This window comes from Protopterus annectens, chromosome 8.part0 (genome assembly GCF_019279795.1).
Source record: "Protopterus annectens isolate FY-2018-M chromosome 8.part0, PAN1.0, whole genome shotgun sequence".
Classification (NCBI taxonomy): domain Eukaryota; kingdom Metazoa; phylum Chordata; order Ceratodontiformes; family Protopteridae; genus Protopterus; species Protopterus annectens.
Genome location: NC_056741.1, coordinates 1,126,124,879 through 1,126,147,205, shown reverse-complemented (window position 1 = coordinate 1,126,147,205; position 22,327 = coordinate 1,126,124,879).

The window sequence follows — 22,327 nt, the reverse complement described above, 5'->3', positions numbered from 1 at the left end:
GTCATAGCAAATTATCCATCATCCGATTAGTGTCACTGTAATATATTCTATTTATTTCTCTCTTTTTTGGTACATGAATTTCTCTTCATAGACCTGATTACCATATCCATCTGTTTTGCCAGTCTTCTAAAAATGTTGGTCTTATTTACTTTCTGTAAACTATTCTTTTTCATCTATTTTAATATGTATATCTGTCTCTAAAAAATCAAGCAGGTGTTCCCTTAGATCATTCTCTTCTGGACTAAGAGCATCTTTTTTGCTCTTTTTCCTTTAAGACTTCTACAGAATGTTCAAGAACATCTTACTGTGACATTCCCTCTTCCACTGTATGCTACATCAACTGCTGCTACTGCATATGAGGACACATTAGCCCATCATACTGCAAAATTGCCTGTGTTTGAGTTGCCACTTTTCCTGCTCCATCCTTTGCTGTGAAACTTCATCTGGACTTTCATGTAAGTTTCTTACAGATGGCTCCTATGGAAAATCCTCTTCAGATGCATCCCACTCCAAACACTCTTCCTCTATTTGTGCACCGTCTTTTCCATCATTTTGTAACACCCCATTTGTTGTACCGTCTACACTAAACTCTTTGTTTTGCAATTGATCTATCACTTAAATGTTTCTTTAAATTCTACTTCACTAATCTTTTTCTATGTTTCCCTTTTCATCGTTTTTGTACTGTGAAAGTTTCTGTATACATGTGTTTTGCCTATATCTCTTTCTTCAAACATTTTTGCAGCTGTGTTTTGTACTGATTTGACTTTCTCTTTTACATAAGTATCATAACATAATAAGTCTTTTTCCCCATATCCAAGTTTATTTTTTTACCGTTTATAAACCATTTTTGTTATTTATATTTTCTCACTTCCTCTAGCGCTTATTTTCCTGCCAACCCATTGTTTCTTCATCTATATATTTTCTTTGATCTGTTTCATTAGGGAATATACATTTTTAGTTATAGCTTTTGACAGGTTTTTTTTCCTATGGAAATGTTTTTCTTTCTCTGGTTCCTCTCTTAATGTTTCTAAATATCATATATTTAGAAATTATGGGCTTTTCTTCCTTATCCAGAGTAGTACACATTTTCATCTTTATGCCCCTTTTTTTCATTTTGGCCTGTCAACTTTTTTCTTTTTATGGACTACTTCTTTTATCTACCACAGTTTGCACACCCTCCCACTGAGCCTGGCCTAAACCTGTTGTAGGAATGATTCCATATCCTGAAGATTCTAGACAGCATACACCACTGTTAGGCACTTCTTTTATCCTGGGGCCTGTGTACCCAATTTTATTTTTTAACTTACATTTCCCATGATATTTAAAATAGACTTTATATATAACTGTCAACTTGGTGAAATTTTGTAAAAAAAGGATCCACCATGTGAAGGCACCCACAAAGACACGAGGATGAATTCAGTTCCAGCAAAACTAATCCCTTTTTCTTGCTGATGTCATGTCTCTAATTGGACCTCCTGTGAGACTTTTTATGTTAAGTTTCCAGCAATTATTTTATTTATATATCTTACTACTGCTTTATTCATACACTCTTTTCTCCTTTCCCAATCAGTATATTTCCCTTTATGAGCTTATACTTTTCCAAAAGAAGATTGTCAATGAAATCTGATTTTTTAGTTTGTAAATTTACTACTAGCCAATATCAATGTAGTAACACAACATGTACTATAGAACTAAGACTAGCCATATTTGCCATCTGTTAAAAGGATAGAATCCAAATGAAATCAACATTTTTTGTAAAAGAAATCCATCTTCTTATCTGGAAATAGATATAGTCCCTTAAAATATCCTGTGTGATGTAATACTACAGAATGTATTAATGTATTTTTGTAAACCCTAACTGCTTTCCAGAGCTCAATTAATCTATGTGTTTGTTTTTGGTTTTGTAAAAATAACCGCTTTCTTCATTTCTACATTTAAACAATTATTTTTATCTTAATCAGTTTTTCTTCTCATTGTTGTAATTTTACTGTTTCCAAAAATTATTCCTAATATACTTCTTTTTTCTTGTTGAAGGAAGCATCACCCATAGATGCAACATTACATATAACTTTCCTATTGGCATATTTAATATTGGTTGCATGCCTTTCAGTTTTATTCCTATAACTGCAATAACCACACTCTTTCAGTCCTTTGAACTAATAATTGTTAAAATCATTGGCATACATAATGCATAACAGCAACGTTACTTAAATACCATTTCTCATCTAGTTGTTTGAAACTGTTCAGTACATTATTATATTACTGCTTTGATCGATACCCTAATGACATCTCACCAATTGGATATCCTAGCCTAACTCATCCTCATATTTTTATTTTATGAATTAGCATTTACTGCATCAATGTTCCATGTATATTCTTATATATTTCTCATTACTTTTTGAATTTTTGTACTAATTTTTTTAACTAATTTTTCCCATAATTATTCATGGGTAAAACATGAGTGCTTCAAATATTAGAAAGCATTTTTAATATTTTCCTTTTATCACCAAAATGACATAATTATTAACTTTTTGTAAAACTTTACTCATTCTTCTTTGTATTCATTTACAAGAAAATTTATAGCCAGTATTACTAAGAGTAAAAGAACACCAGTTATTGACATATTCTCTGACACATTTCTTAAAAATAAATGTTATTCCCCCTCACAAATTTCCTCATCCTGAATTTCTTTATTATTCATGATAACTTTTAAAATACCACTTTCTGATTAGCATACATTTTTAATAAAAAATGTTAAATAATAATCCATCTGTGCTTGGTGAAGTCCCTGTAGAAAACTTCTGTAACATGGCATCAAATTCTTCACAAAGTTGCATAGTCTGATGAGTTTTGCCTTAGGATATGCTGAAAAATATATGAAGAAATTAGGGGTGTGGAGTCAGAGCCACCATATTATGTGATGTAAGAGGTAGGGGGTTGGCTCCCTCACAAATAAATATATTATAGTGCATTTTAGTTCTTACTGATGGAGTATGACTACATGTACAATTGTATTTCAGTTTCAATTAATTGCATCACAGTTTAGTGAGATACAAATAATCATATTAAATCCATATGCATTGCAATAAGAAATTATTATCATATCACACTACAGGAACTTAGAATGCATATACTTTTCAGTCCAATCAACCATTCAAATATAAAGGAAAAAAACATGTCAAAGGAGAAAAACACATTCCAAAACAGGACAAAAATATATTGCATATCTAGAGTAAGTTATTTTCTTTTTCAAAAATATAAATGATACTAAAAACACACACACACTGCAAAATGTATTATATTGATTGTAGGATCCAGGAATACCACTTGCATTATCAGTCATATATCTTACTGTTAAAAAGACTGAAAATGTACTTGGTGAAATTAAAAGCAATTTTTTTCCATAGATAAAAGGTCACCACAGTCCCGTGCAAGGAGTTCCGACCTTTGCATTCCAAGGCTATTTTATTTATATCTAGGATTTGTACATGTGCATTTTATTTGTATCTGGGATTTGCACTAAATGTTCATAAGAAGAAACTTCAATTAGCACTGATATTTGTTATAAAAAATGCAGTCTGTTTTTGCACCTGGTAGTAGGAAGAAACTCCTATTAGATAGAGTGTGCTGTTTCTGATGAAGTGAACTTTACAATCACATATTTACTGGTCATTGGTCCTTTTCCTGTTACTTCTATATGAGAACTGACCATGTTTGTACTGGATATGATAAAAGTGCTTCATGATAGATACAGTACAGTTTTTTCCAGGACTCCTAAGAAAATATGGTGCTTGCAATAAATGGCTATTGTGAGGCATCCTGTCCAATTTTACTCCAAAAAGGACCATTAGATTTAGTTGCATGTAACCATTTAACAACAATAAATAAATGAATAAATAAAGTTTACAATCTATGTAATATTAAATTTTGGAGATCTTCAGATTTTTTGCCTTGAGTCATTTGTCATTGCTATTTTAAGTTACCCTAGCTATTGAAATATCTGAGAAAAAACATGCATTGAGGATCATAATTAAACCAGAAAATTCAGCCTTTGCATACAAAATGAAACAGCTTGTTTCTCAGTGTTAACTCTAACCAGTTAACATTTTATTATTTTCAGTTTCATCATATAATGTGCAGCAGTTTGCCCATGCTCTGCATACAGAAAAAATAGTAGACATTAATACACTGTCTCCCTCTCTCTCTCTCTCTCTCTCTCTCTATCACACACACACACACACACACACACACACACACACACACACACACACACACACGCACGCACACACGCACACATGCACACACGCACACACGCACACACACACGCATGTGCACCTAAATGCCTAAATGATATGCAAGTTGGGATGCCACTACTAATAATCTCATATACTTGTCATATACTTAGTTTATCTTTTTATGCCACACTTCTTGGAATGTTCATATTATGTATATATGTAATATATATGCATATATACATATTATATAGATAGTGTGAGGGAGAGAGAGATATGATAAGATCAGTTATTAGCTGCATCATTTTTAGACAACATTGCTGAAAGTAAAATTAACTTCCAGTCTTCTTTACTCTGTTCTGACTATATAATCTGTTGTTGCAGTTGCTAACAAAGGTCTGTGAATCAGCAAATTAGGAGATATTTATTCTATTAATAAAAACAAAAAATTCTGACTCTTTGCAAATGGGGCAAGAGCTACCCTTCTGGAATAGAGAGGTAGAAAACTAAAGTGAAGGGTTAAAGGTGCTTGACAAATAAACATCTTAAAGGAGATATGTGTTAGTCTTGCTATTTGTAGTTTATTTAAGGTTCTGCTAATAGGATGGTGCAGTTGTGGCATTCTGATAAAGACGATAGTAAAACACCATCATGTTAACTTAAAATTTGCTTTAAGTAGAAGTTGGGAACATCTATAGCAGTACTCAGCAGTTATTTGTGCATGTTGTCAGTGACAGAGTGGAAGAATGTTAATGCAAAACACAAGGCCGAGAAGAGCAGGTGGTCTGGATCCCCGTTATAATGTACTCGGTTATTAATGAGCACATTTGAACTCCTGCTAATTTTAAAAATGCATGACCCCTTTGCTAATTCCCTGTGGCAATATGCATTTATTTAATTACATATTTGTTAATCAGTGTTTGACACAAGCAGTTTAAAGCAAGTGATTTTATTTTATTAGGGGTATAAAACAGCCTTTCTGTAATAATTAGGAAAAAATATCAAACTAACAATATTTGCATTACATTCAGATCATAGTATATGTAAAAGATCAAACAAAACTGAGAATATAACATTTAACATTTACAGAATTAAAATGTGGGAAGTTTTTTTTTCATTTCAGTTCATGAAGAGAAGCATTAAAACTGATTCAGACTCACAGCTGTAAAGGTACATATGCATGATTTGACATCTATTTATAGAATATATACATACTACTGTTAAAGTTAAGAACCAAGAAAAAGTTATTTCCAGATTATGCACCTTTATCCAGTGAAAACAGTGGCACAACAACATCATGATTTTTCATAAATGTTTGTTATGTTTTATAGGCTCGTTATACAACTTTGGAAACCATTGCCCATCTCACTCTTAAAAACGAATTTAAACAATAAAAAAAACATGTAAGTCTAGCCCATCAAAGTTTATTTCTCCTGTAATTTATTCTGGGGGAGAACAGCAGTAATTCAATCGATTGGGAGAACAGTAAACTAAAAGCAGATTCTATGCCAGATGCCACATTTTAACCAAGGTCTGCATAACGGATACTCAAGAAAACTAAAAAAGCATCTCTACCACTGTGGTGTAGTGGAAAGAATCCCTGACTATCGCCCTAAAAACCCAATTTTCATTGGCAGCATTAAAAGGATTGGAAGACACAGGGCCTGGAGTCTGAGACTGGGGAGTTGGTCATATACCTGCTTTATTGCACACCGCAATAAGGGCATTGGGGCATTACAGGAGCAGCTGTCAGGCTAGTGTGGCTAACGTTGCATGCAAACCAGATGTATGCACTTGTGTGAAAGCATGTATAGGAGCTCTCTAGTGCTATATGTCTCAAGTGTACCTCATTATGAGGAATGTTCATCATTTTGAGTTTTAAAAAATCCATGTTTCTCATTGTTACACATTGAAATGGTCCATCATAGCTTCAGGGGTTAATAACGTTTTAACTGATTTCCATGGTAATTGATACCAAATCAAATTAATTAATCAAAATAATTTCTTTTAAGTATAAAGTATCTTGTGAGCTTCCTAGCTGACGTTTTGGAAGCTGATAGTAAGTGTTACACATTTTGCCCATTTGTTTCACATTAAGAGAGGTAATGGTCCATTGTCCCGGTCCCCTTCAATAAACACATAACACCAAATGACATTTGATGACCTTTATTAAATTTCATAACAGCTTTGTTCACCAAATTCATTAATTACAACTATTCATAATATAATTGATTCTAAACACAACAAAACATCCTTGTAATGTTTATCAGGACAGCATACCTACTCACCATGCCCCACTAAGCAGCATCTATACCTCTGCTCACTTACTTTACTTATGAAGCACCATCCTTGTAATGTTAATCAGGGCAGCATACTTACTTACCCTGCCCAACAAGCAGGGTCCATACCTCTGCTCGCTTACTTTACTTATGAAGCAGCGTCCCATCTCACTTCATCCACCATTCATTGAATTACCTTCCACCAAATAAGCAACATCCTTACCTCAGCTTGCTTATCTATTCAGCAAGCTTCCTCCAACTACTAATTTTCCTTTCCCACATCCTTGAAATGAACATACAGACACCAGAGGGGCAACAGAAGAGGGCAAGCCTATCCCTCTTCTCCATCCCCCCAATCCACCAATGAAAAGAAGGAGGGTGAGTGGGTAACAAGTTCACTCCAAACTGTGACTGCTTAACCCAGATACACTAGACTAAACCTCTTAAGTCCCTCCCCATTCTTATCTCATTTCCTCTCAACCATCCCTGCCTCCACTTAACCCTTTTACCTCCCCAACCCACTTAACTCCCCCTAACATCAACTTAACCAACCCCCCCCCATGACGATGTCCCGAGACAACTTAGTTTGCTGCCAAACTTCATTTGTCCTGGTCCCCTTCAATAAACACATCACACCAAATGACATTTGATGACCTTTATTAAATTTCATAACAGCTTTGTTCACCAAATTCATTAATTACAACTATTCATAATATAATTGATTCTAAACACAACATAACATCTTTGTAATGTTAATCAGGGCAGCATACCTACTCACCCTGCCCAACAAGCAGGGTCCATATCTCTGCTCGCTTACTTTACTTATGAAGCAGCGTCCCATCTCACTTCATACAACATTCATTGAATTACCTTCCACCAAACAAGCAATATCCTTACCTCAGCTTGCTTATCTATTCAGCAAGCTTCCTCCAACTACTCATTTTCCTTTCCCCAGATCCTTGAAATGAACATCCAGACACCAGAGGGAGAACAGAAATGGGCAAGCCTATCCCTCTTCTCCACCAACTATCCTGACCAGGCTGTTCCCCCTCCCTTCTACCTAAAAGTTTTCAACCCACTACTTCCCATAAAGGGAAGGATCAAGCCAAACATCATTCGGTGTAACCATCATTTGTAAAGCACCTTAGAAACCCGAGATAAACCCACCTTGCCATACCATGACTGAAACACACCCTAACAAAACTAAATAAAGTAGGATTACCGTGACACCACTGTACCACCGGAAAATCCACATCAAGAGAATACATAGCCTTTTAGCCTGCTTCCTTCAAAGCTGAAATCGTGGTTCAACCTGAACGGATTGACAACTTATAACCACAACAAAACCACAAACTATAACCCCTTGAAATCAAATCGATACCCAGTCAACAACTAGTATCAAGTCTCACACCCAGGACCCTGTCACCTTAGCCCACCAACTACCCAGTTCAGGGTGTGCAATGACTCAATTACTGTAGAGAATAGTCTAACTCCAAAACTTTAATGCCTAACCTTAGATGGCAAAAAAACAGCACCCCTTGACCTAGTTACTGAAAACTCACCTATGCACAGCATTGAAGTACTCTACATGCCCAGCCATAACCCCCCCCCCCAATTTACTCATTACCAAACCATTCTTCACCCTTGTTTGCCCCTGGCCTTTCCCCTCGAAAGCTCTTTCCTTATGTTACCTATACTACTAGTAGGTAATCAAGACCTGTCCTACAGCTGCCTTATCCTGCAACCAAGCTTCCTTTAAACCTTCTAACTCCCCTGTAACAATGCACCCAGTTTCTAAAACTACCTCAGCTATTCTGTAAAAGCTTAACCTGGTATATAACATTAACACTACCTACTCAAGGGACAAAATTGTCTCCTCAAAGATACCACCCATTAGTAACAAACTCCAGCATCCTGTCAAACACCTCATTGCCTCTTACCCCACATACGGTTCAAACAACTGGATGAGTAAATACAACCACCTCAAGGTTCTAAGAAAGCAAGGATTGAACTTCACCAGCTTGCAAGAGCCATAGGGCTGTAGCCTAATAAGTTTCCTTGTTCGTATGAATGTTGTGACTCTACTCGTGGGATCTCCACACTCCCCATAAACCGTCCAAGACAGTTTTTCCCTTGGCCCTCCTACCTACCTCTTCCTTATCTGGCCCTATACCAATGTAATAATCATCTCCCACTAATTAAAGACAGAGCTTTAACATGCCTTACTAAGGTGATTACTCAGACACTCCTTCTGCCCCCATTCCAGTGGCAAGAACATTCATCCTATCAAAACATCACATTTCAAATCTCCTTTTCAAGCCACTGCATGATGCCTTCTGACTTCAGCAATCTGCAAAGAAAAGAAAAAACAAAAAATTATATGTGCACACATACCAATAATTATTTAACATGGAGACACTGACGAGGACACCTGCTGCCACCCCATCAAGTGTTTGCCAAACTCTGCACCAAAGTATACCACCAGTCCCCCCTTTCTTTTATTTTATTCTACTGTGACTCATATCCCCTTGGACAAGAGTGATACATTTTACCCGCAGAAAGAGAGACAAACTTGTCTAGCTTGTAACCATCTCCAAACCAGTAGCCTAATAACTTCCTATGATACTAAAGAGTGCTGTGACTCCACTCCACCAACCTGAACCCCGTCAACATTGACATGCCTTAATGAGCACTAAATAAAATGCATTACCTGTAACATCCTCAAGCCCACTGCAGGAACCCAAACTCTCACCTATGGCCAATGGCTGTTGCTCCCTTTTACTATTGAATGCAAATGCCCAAAAGCAAGAACAACTTCCAACATTAATCTAACATACCAAATGGTTAATATAACAAATTGCACAACCAATTAACCCTGAGATCACAAACTCAAGTACCTGTCCTTCTCTGACTAGTAGTGTAAATCCTCTACCAAAACTCCACAACTTTGAAATCCACTTACTTCCATCATTAACTGCTGCCCACTTGTGTTCCCCATGTGTAACCTCCTCACTCGCCACTGCTTCCATCATCTGTGAATTCACTGTGTATTGCCACAACTGGTACTCATCATATCACCATCTACAAAAAAAGGAAAAAGTAAACTCTCTAATATGTAAAGAGAAGGGCTCCACCTTATACCCACCTATTCCAAATTACAGCCACAGCATTCCATGACCCCATCTGCAAGAAAGAAAAGACATGTAGATCATCCAAAATACATAACAGACATTCCAAGACATCTTCAAGGACAACCTATCCTGCCAACCTGGGAAGGAATGTACCACCGCCACTCACATCTATGACAAATCAGCCATAACTGAAGCTATACTTCCAATGACCCTATAAAATAACCTAGATAAATTTAACTACCAGTCGAGTATGTTAACAGTAAACCCCCCACATGAATGGATCTATCAATATCCACAACCCGCATAACCTTGTGATTCCAGATCACATCAGTTGGCTCGCTGTATAAGTCACGCTAACTTATATTGTAAAACCATCTGCCTAGCTCATAACCTTCCATCTCCAAATGAGCAACACTAACCAACATAATATGTAACAAAATGGACACAATGCGACAAACCTAATAACAGTTGACTAACAGCTTATAAAATACAATCAGGTAGTATTTTAAATATTTCTCTCACAAACTTAAAAGGTTGTTAGAACAGGTTGTGGTAGCATGGATATTCAGAATGGAACTTAGTTTCTGCCTGCTATCTACATTTAACATGTAACTAATTACATTTCATAACTGGCTACTCCTACTTAATCTATATTCCCCACGTCATACCATTACTTACTAACTTCAGCCCTAGTGTCAGTCTTTATCCTCCCTTGTGTCTGTATTTTCTAGCTTTAGGTTTAAATGATTTGCCACTAATTTGTCAGAAAGCCACAATTTTATGACAACGGAGCAAATATATAAGACAAAATTTTGTACAGATGAGAGGTATGACTCACCACATGGCTGTATGGCCAACAGCCAATATCCGCAGCCCTGTAACCATTTGCAAACATGAAGCCAGCATCCAAGAAACCCCCAGTCATGTGAAATACCTGCCAATGAAGAGTACCCTCTGAGCATCCACTCCATGTTTCAGCCGCCTACAAATTTTACAAGGAGCAGCAACCCTCTGAGCAATGCGCAAACCCAGGATGACACTGATATTTAATAACATTACCTACAAAATAAACACAGAATCTGTGTTTGCTTTCTATGAGTGTAATAATCAGTTTTTTTATTAAGAATTTCTTGCAAACAAAATAAAGTCTGTATTTTCGCTTTGACCCTGATATAAAAGTAATGGACAAAAGGAAAAGAGAAAATTAGAACATTTTATTCTAGACTCCTAGTGCTAGGAAAAAGGGTCTTATTTTAAAACAGTGCTGGGATCCTAACAAGTGAAATACAACAGACATGGTTAGAAAAGTGTTGACACTGACTCATTAACTTAAAGTATACCAAAATAAATCTCTTCTGTACTTAACAGTCATTAGCCAGGAAAGGCAGAGCTTTATCAATAATACCAGTAGGAAGGAGGTTGTTTTATTTTAATAAGGGACTCTTTTCTATCTTATTTACTAATTTCTTTTTGTGTTGTTCTTTTTAAACCAGTAGATTTTATGCAACAATATTATTTCTTGTAAAATCATATTTTTACCACAGCATAGAATAAGTGTTGTATAATATATTGTCCTTACTTTCTACCGTACACTAACATTGAATCTTCTAGGGTCCCTATCACGTTATCGAAAATGCATTCTATCGAATGCATTTTCACTGAACTGAAAATAGCAAACAGGCAAAATAGCGAAACGGCTTTTCAGTGAATTCTTTCCTTGGGAAAGAAGTCGCTTGGCCACTTTGTTAGTTTGCCGTGCTTTGCAATGTAGTGCTGTCTTGGAGTGCGGTCTCAGAGCTTCCCTTATCCGGTATGGCTCCTGAGTGTAAATGTGCACTAGTTACTGACCTTAGGTTTAGGGTGCGGGTTAAGGTAAGTGCATACCTAGTAATATATTTAACGTACACCTTAGGGTTAGAAGTAGGGTTTAGTTAAGTGTATATATGTTTACTTTTTTGGGGTGGGTTAGAAGTAGGGTTAAGTTAGGTAGATATATGTTTTAAACTGTTTACTTTTTTATTTTGGGTTAGTAGTAGGGTTAAGGTAGGTGTGTATGTGTTTTAACTGTTTACTTTTTTTTTTTTATTGGAACAGCGATTTCTTTCCCTCGGAAAGAAATCACAGTTCTGAGCTGTCAGTATTTTCAGCTTTCAGTGAAATGGGGTCGATCAATCATCGTTCGCTGTTTTCAGTGTTTGATGATGTGATATAGACCCAATCTTCTACAAAGCTCAGTATAAATGAGAGCCGACAGACAGGAACACTCTTTAATCTGTCACCTAAACATCAGCACTTTATATGTGCGGCACACTACTTATGCTGTACTGCTGTGTCAGTACTGGAAAATGTAACTAAAACACCTAGTGTATCGAGAATTCACAGAACAAGATGATACTGAAATGCAAGTTCATTTTTATGGCAGTTTGTACAATAGACCTCATCCTTATCAGAGTAACTGATTGAAAGTAGCCCCACGCATGCGTGGTGATGACTGGTGCTGTACCTTGCTCAAAGACCCGCGAAAAGCCTCATGTAATTTTGTAGGGATATTCAGTAACAGCATTCTTCTGCACTGCAATGGATCACAGGACACAGCAAGAGTCACCTGTCTCCCCCTAATCAAAATATATACATATTGTCAAAAAATTAGATCATGATTGTCATAGCCACATTTCAGATGTGTTTATGACAGTGAGCGAAGGCTGCCTTTGGCAATGGCACCTCACCTCTGTAGCAACAAGGAACCATTGGATACACTTTGCTTCCCCTCCAGCATTGTGTACTCATGCTGGCACAGCAGAATGGACTTTGCCTGCACAAACTCAGCTCTGCATCTCCCTCACCACAGGAACATTCTGTGTAGCTACATCTTGGCAGCAGGACCACCTGCCCCCTTGTTTATCACAATCTATGAACCAAATTGTTAATTATAATTATTAGAATCAGCTTGTGTATTTTACCTAACCTAAATACTCTAGAACCCATGTAATACCTAACACCATGGAATGACAAACATGGTAAGCTTCAGTTGCCAGTCACTTGGCATTTCAATTGCATATCAACTGGCACCACATCATATTAACTCCAACAGCATTCATCACACTCAAACAGTGACAATACTTTTTCATCAAAACAATCAGGTGCTGCTTCCTCATGCAGTCACTGGCATTCCAATTCCAAACACAGTAGGAGCAAATCCTGGGAAAACAGTCAAGGAAACGGGAACCATGAGGCAGACCAGAAAGCCAGAACTGCTCCGCAGCAATGGCCCCCACTTGTGGAATCCTCCAAGAGCCCATGAACCTCCAATGCCATCAATGCACAGGTGTGGCAGCATTCTCCTTCCCATAAAACCAGCCGAGCCCAAACCACCACCAAAAGAAACCAAACTGGATCTTTTCCCCCTTTTTTTTTTTTTTTTTTAAATGAACTGATCCAAACTCGACAACATAACTGCAGCCATGCCAATGTACACGCCCCACCACCCAGAACACTCCAGGAAGCAGGACCCACTCAACAGACCAAAAAAAAAAGGGGGGGAAAACCCTCCAACTGACAGAGTGACCACAGCCAGCAACCAACAAAACAATCACAAGGCCTCCAGTCCTCAACCACACTGGGCAACCCACCACAACAGCAAAACCCCATCACCTACACGAAGAGCCTGATAACTGGCTACAACAGTGCCACCCTGAGCAATCCAGCAAAGTAACCACAACAACCATGGCCAAACTACCTGGCAACTGAACAGCTCAAACACATCTAAACATCAGTCACCTGCTCACAGGCACTCTTCCCTCACAGTTCAACCCAAAGGACCCCATACCTACAAGCCAAGATCTTCCTTCCTCAACATCCAAGGCCTACCTGCTCCAAAGTTCCTACTGGTCATTATGGACGTAACTTGCAGTAACAAGTTCACACCAAACTGTGATTGCTTAACCCAGTTACACTAGACTTAACCTCTTAAGTCCCTACCCATTCTTATCTCATTTCCTCCCAACCATTCCTGCCTCCACTTAACCCTTTCACCTCCCCAACCCACTTAACTCTCCCTAACATCAACCTAACCCCCCCACCCCATGAAGATGTCCCGGGACAACTTAGTTTGTTGCCAATCTTCATTAATCTGCTGATGGAAGATTTGAGAGCTATTCCTAAGACAGCAGTGGAAGCAAGAGCCACCGGCAAATACAGAGATGTCAAGTTAGAAGTTTTCACGAATGGGTCATTGGTCCATTCACTCGCACCAAACCCTCACATCTAGAAAAATAAATGCCCACTTTCAGACAGCTGGAATATTCTGTTGCAGCAACAGCTACTTCTGAAAATCTGATGGTGTATATGTCATCTGTGTCACAGTAATCCAGCTCATCTGTCGCACAGCTATCGCTAACTAATAGGACAGATTTTTTTAGTTTATTATGCACATGTGCGCGTGTCACACACACACATGCAACACACACTTTTGTTTGTTTACTTGTTAACTGGGCTAGATCACTGCACAAGATGGGAAAAGCGCAAGTTGATTATGCAATGGTCTCACTGTAGGAATGGGATTCATTAGGTTTGACAACTCAAAAATTATTTTGCTTATCAATCCTTGTGATATGCAGGCTACAATTTTGTTCTTGAACCCATGCCTTATACATTAAATACACAATCTCAGCCAATGAGAACAGACTTTATTGTGAAAAAAGCAATGGCACAGTAATAATTCTTTTTTTTTTTTATTTTTGTCAATTTGAAAGAAAATAAGTTATGGAACAAAGTACACAATAACCAACAAGTGCAGGTAAGCTAGCAGAACTCTCACCACCAGTAACCTAGACAAATACTACCAGTGTTAGGACACTGCTTACTCAACAGCCATCAGTTCCAACAAAGTTAGAGTTAGCCACCATCCAGTCTATACACAGCATGAAAGAAGAGATATAAGGAAAACATGGACCTCTCTTCTAATTCTGAAATGAAGATCACTTCTTCATCTCCCACTCCAGTAACTAAACTAAAGTATGCACTACAAAAATGGAAGAGTGAGAGGAAGGAAAGGTAAGTTCCTAACCTCATTGCCAAAGAGACTGAAACACACCTCACAATAGCAATATATAACTAACGCCCTATCTAATTTCTCGAGTTACCTCACATTCTGATGAAGAATATGTCAAAAATGCTCACTGCTACTTCCTGCACTTAATCAACCTCCTCCCCCTCCCCATTTTACTCCACTAACTAATCAATAGCACTGCTATATATTCACCCTTCCTCTGTGCTGGTGTTCAGCAGCAAATAAGCCTGCTTAGCACACTCCATTCATCCTTGGAATCCAAGCCCAACACAATAAACACACAATCATAGCCAAGCATTGAGGGAAGCCAGAAGAGTGTCCATTGTGAAGAAAGCGGAAAACAAGACCATGGCTATGGGATAATCCCATGTGCTGAATCCAGGTGCACCGATCCTTTACCAATGTATGTTCAAGAAGCTCAGGGCTGCTGGATACAGCCCCCCTGTGCCAAGAATTAAGCAGATGCAGAGAATAGCCATCAAGATACCACATACACCAACTGTCTTGGCATACAGAGCTGACATAATGCAACTTGCTATCAGACTAGAAAAATGCAACTGAAATACCAATTCTAGTCCCACACTCATGGCTTGTTTCTTCCAAGCTACCATCCATGCCACAGAGTGTGATATAGCATCAATATTCTTATCCAGTGTCATTTGCTAACCTATACCAGCCTGATCTGCAATAGACCTACTTAATCAAATTATAACAGCTGTCTCAGTGATACATACATGCCTCAGTCTAAGGTTCCCCAACAGCTCACTAGTTCAAAAAGTGTCTCCATATATAACAAGAGAACGTGTGGCCCACAAAATGCAGCTATCCTAGTTAACTGTCTGGTTATAAAAGCCCTTCAAAAATACCAGTGATAAGTGCTTTCCCAAGTGAAACATAACAATCCCCAAACTTGATCCCAATCTTTTAACATTCATAAAATCCACCAGTGCTTCACAAAACCCCTAGCGGCAGAAGCCTATCAATAGCATATAAAGCTGTCAAGTGAACCCTAATGGTTCTCACTACTTCGACCAGCTCTCAGAAAGCAACTAAACACCTGGTCACTAAGTGAACTGACAAAGCTCTTTACAAAATCATAAATGCCACCAAAGCTATATAATAAGCTCCTCAGGTTGATGCAGAACACAGTGCTGCACTAGCCATCTGGCTACACCTACTTTACTGAACAGACTTCTGCAGGTACTGCTACTGGAGTCTCCTCTACTTTTGGAACTGATGCACAAAACCTGTGGAACTAAAAATAAGAAAGGCTGTCAGCTAGGTTATTATACCCTGTAATATGTTTCACTGAAAAAGGCAAATTAATTCTAAGCCAGTACTACATAAGTGTTCTTAGTAGACTCTGAACTAGACTTGGCTGATCTGTTCACCATGACCTCCTGTATGGTCAAGTTGATAGAATAAAAAAACACCTACCTGTTCCATAACTACCCTTGCCAATTAGTGGCAATAGTCAAAATGGGCAACAAATACAGAAGGTATTCCTCCACCCAGTTAGCCAAGCCGCTGGCCAGTGTATTGCAAACTGTTTGCACATAAATTATGTTTCCATATCTAGCCCCAGCTGCATCTGTCTATAGCTGCAGGTCTTCAAAAAATAGCCAGTCTTATTGCCAAACTGACATTGCATTAAACTGGTGGAGGAAATCCATCCAAATGACCATGTTCTCCTTAAACAATTTTGACACCCTAAGCCTATAATATTTCTGCTTGACTCCTTTTAGTAAATTAGCAAGAGACCTATTGATGACTCACTCCAACCCTGTTAAAGGCTCTCTCTGGCCCTACTAATGAATATAATTATACATACACTGACATACTACAACTTGTGCTGGAAAGACCCTACTATAAGACAGAAAAGAACATTTTGTGAATGCTCAAACAACTGCAAGTCACATCTCCCAGTATTTTAGCAAAAGGATGTTGAGCAAAACAAAATTAGTGGAAACACAGAGGACCCAAAATCAGGGACAGATGATTTATTACTGTATTTTTTGTTGCTGTTATGATCTTTTATCAGAAGACAAAGTAAAAGGTCTTGCACTAACCTGCATTTTAGGAAGGATATGCAGTCTGCAATTCCAATGATCATTATTATTTAAAATTACTACCCTCAATTCATCAGAAATCCACACATTTATGATAAACTGACTGAATATGAGGAAAACTTCTGTATATGCTGCAAATTACTTGATATTGGGGAGTTAAGCTGTGTATGACCTGGGATTAACTTCATGCTATACGTGTGAATGACTTCATCAGCAGTAAATCAAGTGTCATCTGACATGCTTACTGCAGGAGAAGAGGTATGAAACCTAACAAATGCCATTAATTAGTACATGTGAGCCTGCTTACTATTTCCAAAATGAGAAATTATGAGAAATGACCAGGTAATACAGAAGAAAAATGGACACTCTTCATATCTTTAGGCCCACTTAGAAGGAGAATGCAGCAAATGATATGCTTGTACTGTGCATCTATTTACTCCATCTTTTCTGCTTTATTTTTCTTTCTTTCTTTTAAATAAACTCCCATGGAAAGCTGCCATCCTTAATTTCATTGTGGCTGTTGTGCCCAACTCAGCCAATCCATGCCACCGATGATGAACATGCCTCCCTGCTCCCTTTGTCAGAGGATAAAATATCACAGCACAGACCAAAGCAAACTGCATGGCCAAGGTCACTGAGAGGCTTACCACATTCCTCTCTCCAAGCCTGCTAAAATTACATGTCCTGATTTTTTTATAGTTTAATCATATTAAAGAGAACATCAGCACCCCTGAATACTGAGATGGAAAAGGCATTGAGGGAAGCCAGAAGAGAGTCCATTGTGAAGAAAGCAGAAAACAAGACCACGGCTATGGGATAATCCCATGTGCTGAATCCAGGTGCACCGATCCTTTACCAATGTGTGTTCAAGAAGCTCAGGGCTGCTGGATACAGCCTCCCTGTGCCAAGAATTAAGCAGATGCAGAGAATAGCCATCAAGATACCACATACACCAACTGTCTTGGCATACAGAGCTCCAGGGTAACAACCATGTATATTCTGCTAATCACTTGAAATGTGCCAGACAGTGGAAAGAAACCACCTCACCTGGTATATGAAGGGAGTCCCAACTAGACTATCCTTAGCCTACAGCTACATTTACCAATAAGAAGCAGGTAAGCCAGCCACCTCTCTTAATATACACCCTTTTCTCCTCTCAACATGTCCCCTTTTCTCTTATGCTATTACCAGTGGAGCTAACAAAATTTCCATGCTATCTTAACTCATTATTGATTTTATTAAAGGTGCTTAATTTTATATACTTTATATAGTACCACATGAAGTGGTTCTGACTGAAATGGCTACTAGAGTCATAATAACTACCACTTCATAAGTAAAAACAATAAGATTAGGAATCCATCCTGATACCTGAAAGAAAGCCTCACTTCTGTTCACTATGGGCAATGAAAATAGGTGCACATTAAGATCCTCAACCGAGTGCCAAAAAAACACCTCAACATATAGTCCTGCTACCTCACTTCCTTTCCATCAATCTATCAAATATGCAAACCACTACTTACTGCACTATCTCCACCACCTTCTCTTATTTCCTCCACTTTTACTCTACTAATTAGGTAACAGCAACTCCCCCACACACATAACTTTTGAGCTGGAGTTCAGGAACAGATAAGTCTGCTTAGCAAACTCCATTCAAATAGTAGGTGAAAGCAGGCTTAACAGGTTAAAAAAGAACCAGAGATTGTTAAAATTTAAAAGAAAAAAATATAATGTTGTGCCCTTGTGCACGAAGTGGCAGAGTAATTCTTACCAAAAGGATGAAAAGGGACAAAAGGGAATCTGCACAAGTATATTACCAGTAGATGTCTACCTTAATTTGAAGTCATTTATTAATCTGGAATTTGAGGTATTATTCCAATTATATGTTCAGATTCTTGCCACGATTTTGAAGTACACAACACAGGGCACATTCCTTTTTTTTAAATAGGACTGTTTAGTGCTTTAAGAAGGGGCAGTCCAAAGACTACTGTAATGCACAGCACTAAGAAGGTCCTTGCATGTTGAGCTACAACAGTCTCATTGAATAATGCTGCATGCATACATACATGGCAGTCTGGGGACTTGGCTATTGCACATTAGTCATGAGTGCTTGCCTAGAACATTAGGCTGGGATTGGATAGTGCAGTATAATAATTCAAAGACAAGCTGTATTCTGCTATTTGAGGTGAAAAGTGATAAAAATATAATTTGTCTTTTGACAGTATACTCTCACTGATGTCAGTAATAGCAGTGTGACTACTGACAGCTCAACAGATAAGTAATATGAAGCCATGCTTGTGTGTGTGTGTGTGTGTGTGTGTGTGTGTGTGTGTGTGTGTGTGTGTGTGTGTGTGTGTGTGTGTGTGTGTGTGTGTGTGTGTGTGTGTCTGTGTGTGTGTCTGCTTGTATAACAGCTTTGGATATATTAACAGGGGACCCTATTGCAGTCATTTATACCTGAGTTGTATTCTATTCGGACACATGATAATGCTCCACTAATGAGCTTTTGTTCCACTCTACTCTTTCATGCCTCTGAATTGATTTGTACCATTATAGTCCTATTAGAGCTCCCCAACAAGGCCTTATTAGTGCTACAGAGATAGCGTTGTTGAATACTTTAAGTTTCTACATTAATAATTTGTTCTGCTTTTATTTTTTTGTTAGTATTTATTCATTTTTATTTTTTTTATTTGTCATTTATTAACTGTGAAAGTCTGACTGAGCCAGATGCCTGGTGAGAAAAGTCCCACAACTGATTTAAAAACATTTAAGGTTTAGTTGATAAATAATTATATAAAATTACATACTAGTTAAATACAGTTATATACTAGCTGGACAGAAAGGCTCTGCAAACATAAAAACATTTTACATAAGCTAATAAGTAATTATATACATGAGTAGAAAAACCCCACAACAGATAAAACACTTTAAAATAGAATGGAGTACACCTTGTATACAGGGGATAAGAGATCCCACAACAAACTGAAATACATTTACAGAATATTACCAAGAGAAATGGTGATCAAGAATACAATAAATATATATATATATATATATATATATATATATATATATATATATATATATATATACTGCAAATAGCAGGACACTTTACAGAAATGGATAGCCTATGTCAAATAAAGTAATATATACTTATTCAAAAACATCGGCTATACTTCTAGTAATATATGGGGGTGAAAAGTAATGGAGTATTTTTCTACCAAAATAGACAAACCCCAGGATTTAAAAATCTCCACACAGTGTAGAGCCTGCATGGAATGTTACCGTGTTCACTTACACAGTTCCCACTTGACAGTGCGCCATGCATATTAATAATGGTGCATTGCCGAGGGAGAGCCGAGGAACAAGTTTATTGAATTAATGTAGGGAGTGTAGTGCTAACTGTATCTGTAGATGAGTAAGACACTCACTGCACTGTCCAATTGTATTACTGAATTTTTTTTTTTAAAAAGCATGTTTGCACAGTGCGGCACAAAGCACAGCAATGCTAAGCAGCACTGAGACACCTGCCATACATGTAAAAATAAAAAAAACAGATGCATTTAATTATTTAATTAAATGTCATGTTTAAGTGTAGCTGAGCAGGTTTGAGTGGTGAAGCACAATGCTCTGCAGTGCTTATAGGTAGCTCAGAAGGATATGTAAAGGTATAGCAAAATTCCACATATCCATGTAGCTAAATAGGTAGAGTTACAACCTCATGTGTAGTAGGTCCAGGATTTGAATACATGGAAGGGGTCTCTTGGAATGCCCCACAAGTATGTAAGTAATTTTCCCTCTGTTTCACCAATATCTAATCTGAATGTCTGCCAAACTGTTATGCATAATGGTGTGCTTTTCTCCCAACAGCTGGAGGAGAGGGCTCACAACATTGAGGCGCATGCTGTGTGCTTGGCCAGGTTGTGATGTGAGTGGGGTGAGTATGGATGTATTATGCTAACTGTAGTGAAATAAGAAAGAAAGAATAAAGTATTAACTGCAAGTATATACAGTAAAGTTTGTATTGCAATAAATGTGGACTTAGAGCTGTAGTGCAATAAAGGATGCCAACTGTAGTGCAATAAAAACATGAAACGATACCATTAACTGCATTAAAGTATATACAATAAAGTCTGTAGTGCATTAACTGTAGAAGTAGAGCTGTATTGCAAGACCTGAATAATGACAACTGTTGTGCAATAAAAACTCAAAACAATACCATAAACTGCAATAAAGAATATACAATAAAGTCTGTAGTGCAATAAATGTGGAATTAGAGCTGTTTAGCAAAAAAATGAATAATGCCAACTGTTCTGCAATAACACATGAACCAATACCAATAACACCAAGGTAAATTGTGTACATCGACTGTCTTGTTTTAATGATCATAGTACAGCTGTATGCATTCAGGCTGTAAGGTAAGGTGCTGCAGTCAAGTATCACACTGTAATAGCTTTAGAATACAAATTTAATGGCTGCCAAATGTATTGTGTAACACATACAGTACTGTTCAAGGCTTTTCTAGGCCAATATTGTTAACATAATGGTCTATGTTCCACTAACAGCAAGTAAGCAAGGTATATGGGTGAGGTTGTCCACTCCAAGGTCTGACACTGTTTGTTGGCTTCACAGATATTTCAACCCATGAATATATTGTGTACACCTGCATTCTATATACTAATGTATAGATTACCTACTATCTCTGTCATGCCTGTATTTCATGCATGTGTGTTCTGCTGTCACTGTAGTCTATTCTAAAACTGTAGTACTACTACCAGGTCATATTTTGGTTCCAGGTGAGCGCTAAGCAAATATCAGTCAGACAGTAATTAGCCATGGTAGAGCAGCTAAGTTTCTTAAATGCTCTGTATGCAGTACTTTTTGCCACACACACAGACCAGGGTTTGAATACAGTGCTATGTAGTACTAAATATTACAGTATCAGTCACGTAATGTTTACAGATGCTCTCTCCAGAGGAACTACAGGTAAATGGGTAAGGTGGCCCATATTATGAGTAAATAATTGTGTGTTTAGATGTCACAGACTCTTAAAATCATTAGCCAGAATGTGAAAATACAGCATAAAATAAAATAAATAAATATAATAATAATAATAAAATAAAATGAAATAAATAAAATATGTACTCTTGGTATGGCTGTATGCCTGGAGTGTCTTAAAAGTTGCTGCAGCCAATTCATACACTCCATGCAGATGTCCTCTGCAGTCACTGCTATTGGGTTCTATCACCATGCCTGCCAATCAAGGCATGATAGTTCTTTAGTTTCTGTACTGCACACATACATGTCTCTTAAGTGTCACACTGTCATGTAGTGTAATTTGTAGTGGGCAATCCATCTGTCACAGAATTACTATCAACATGATTACCTAAACTGCAAAGTATCACTACATCAGCCCAAATTACACCTTGGTAGTTATATAGGGCCACCTGATGTGCAAGTGTTCTGTGTAGTTGTGCAATCACATGTGTTACTGCTTGGCCCATGCTGTCTCATGCACAAAACCTGAGAGGCATGTATGTGCTAGAGCAGC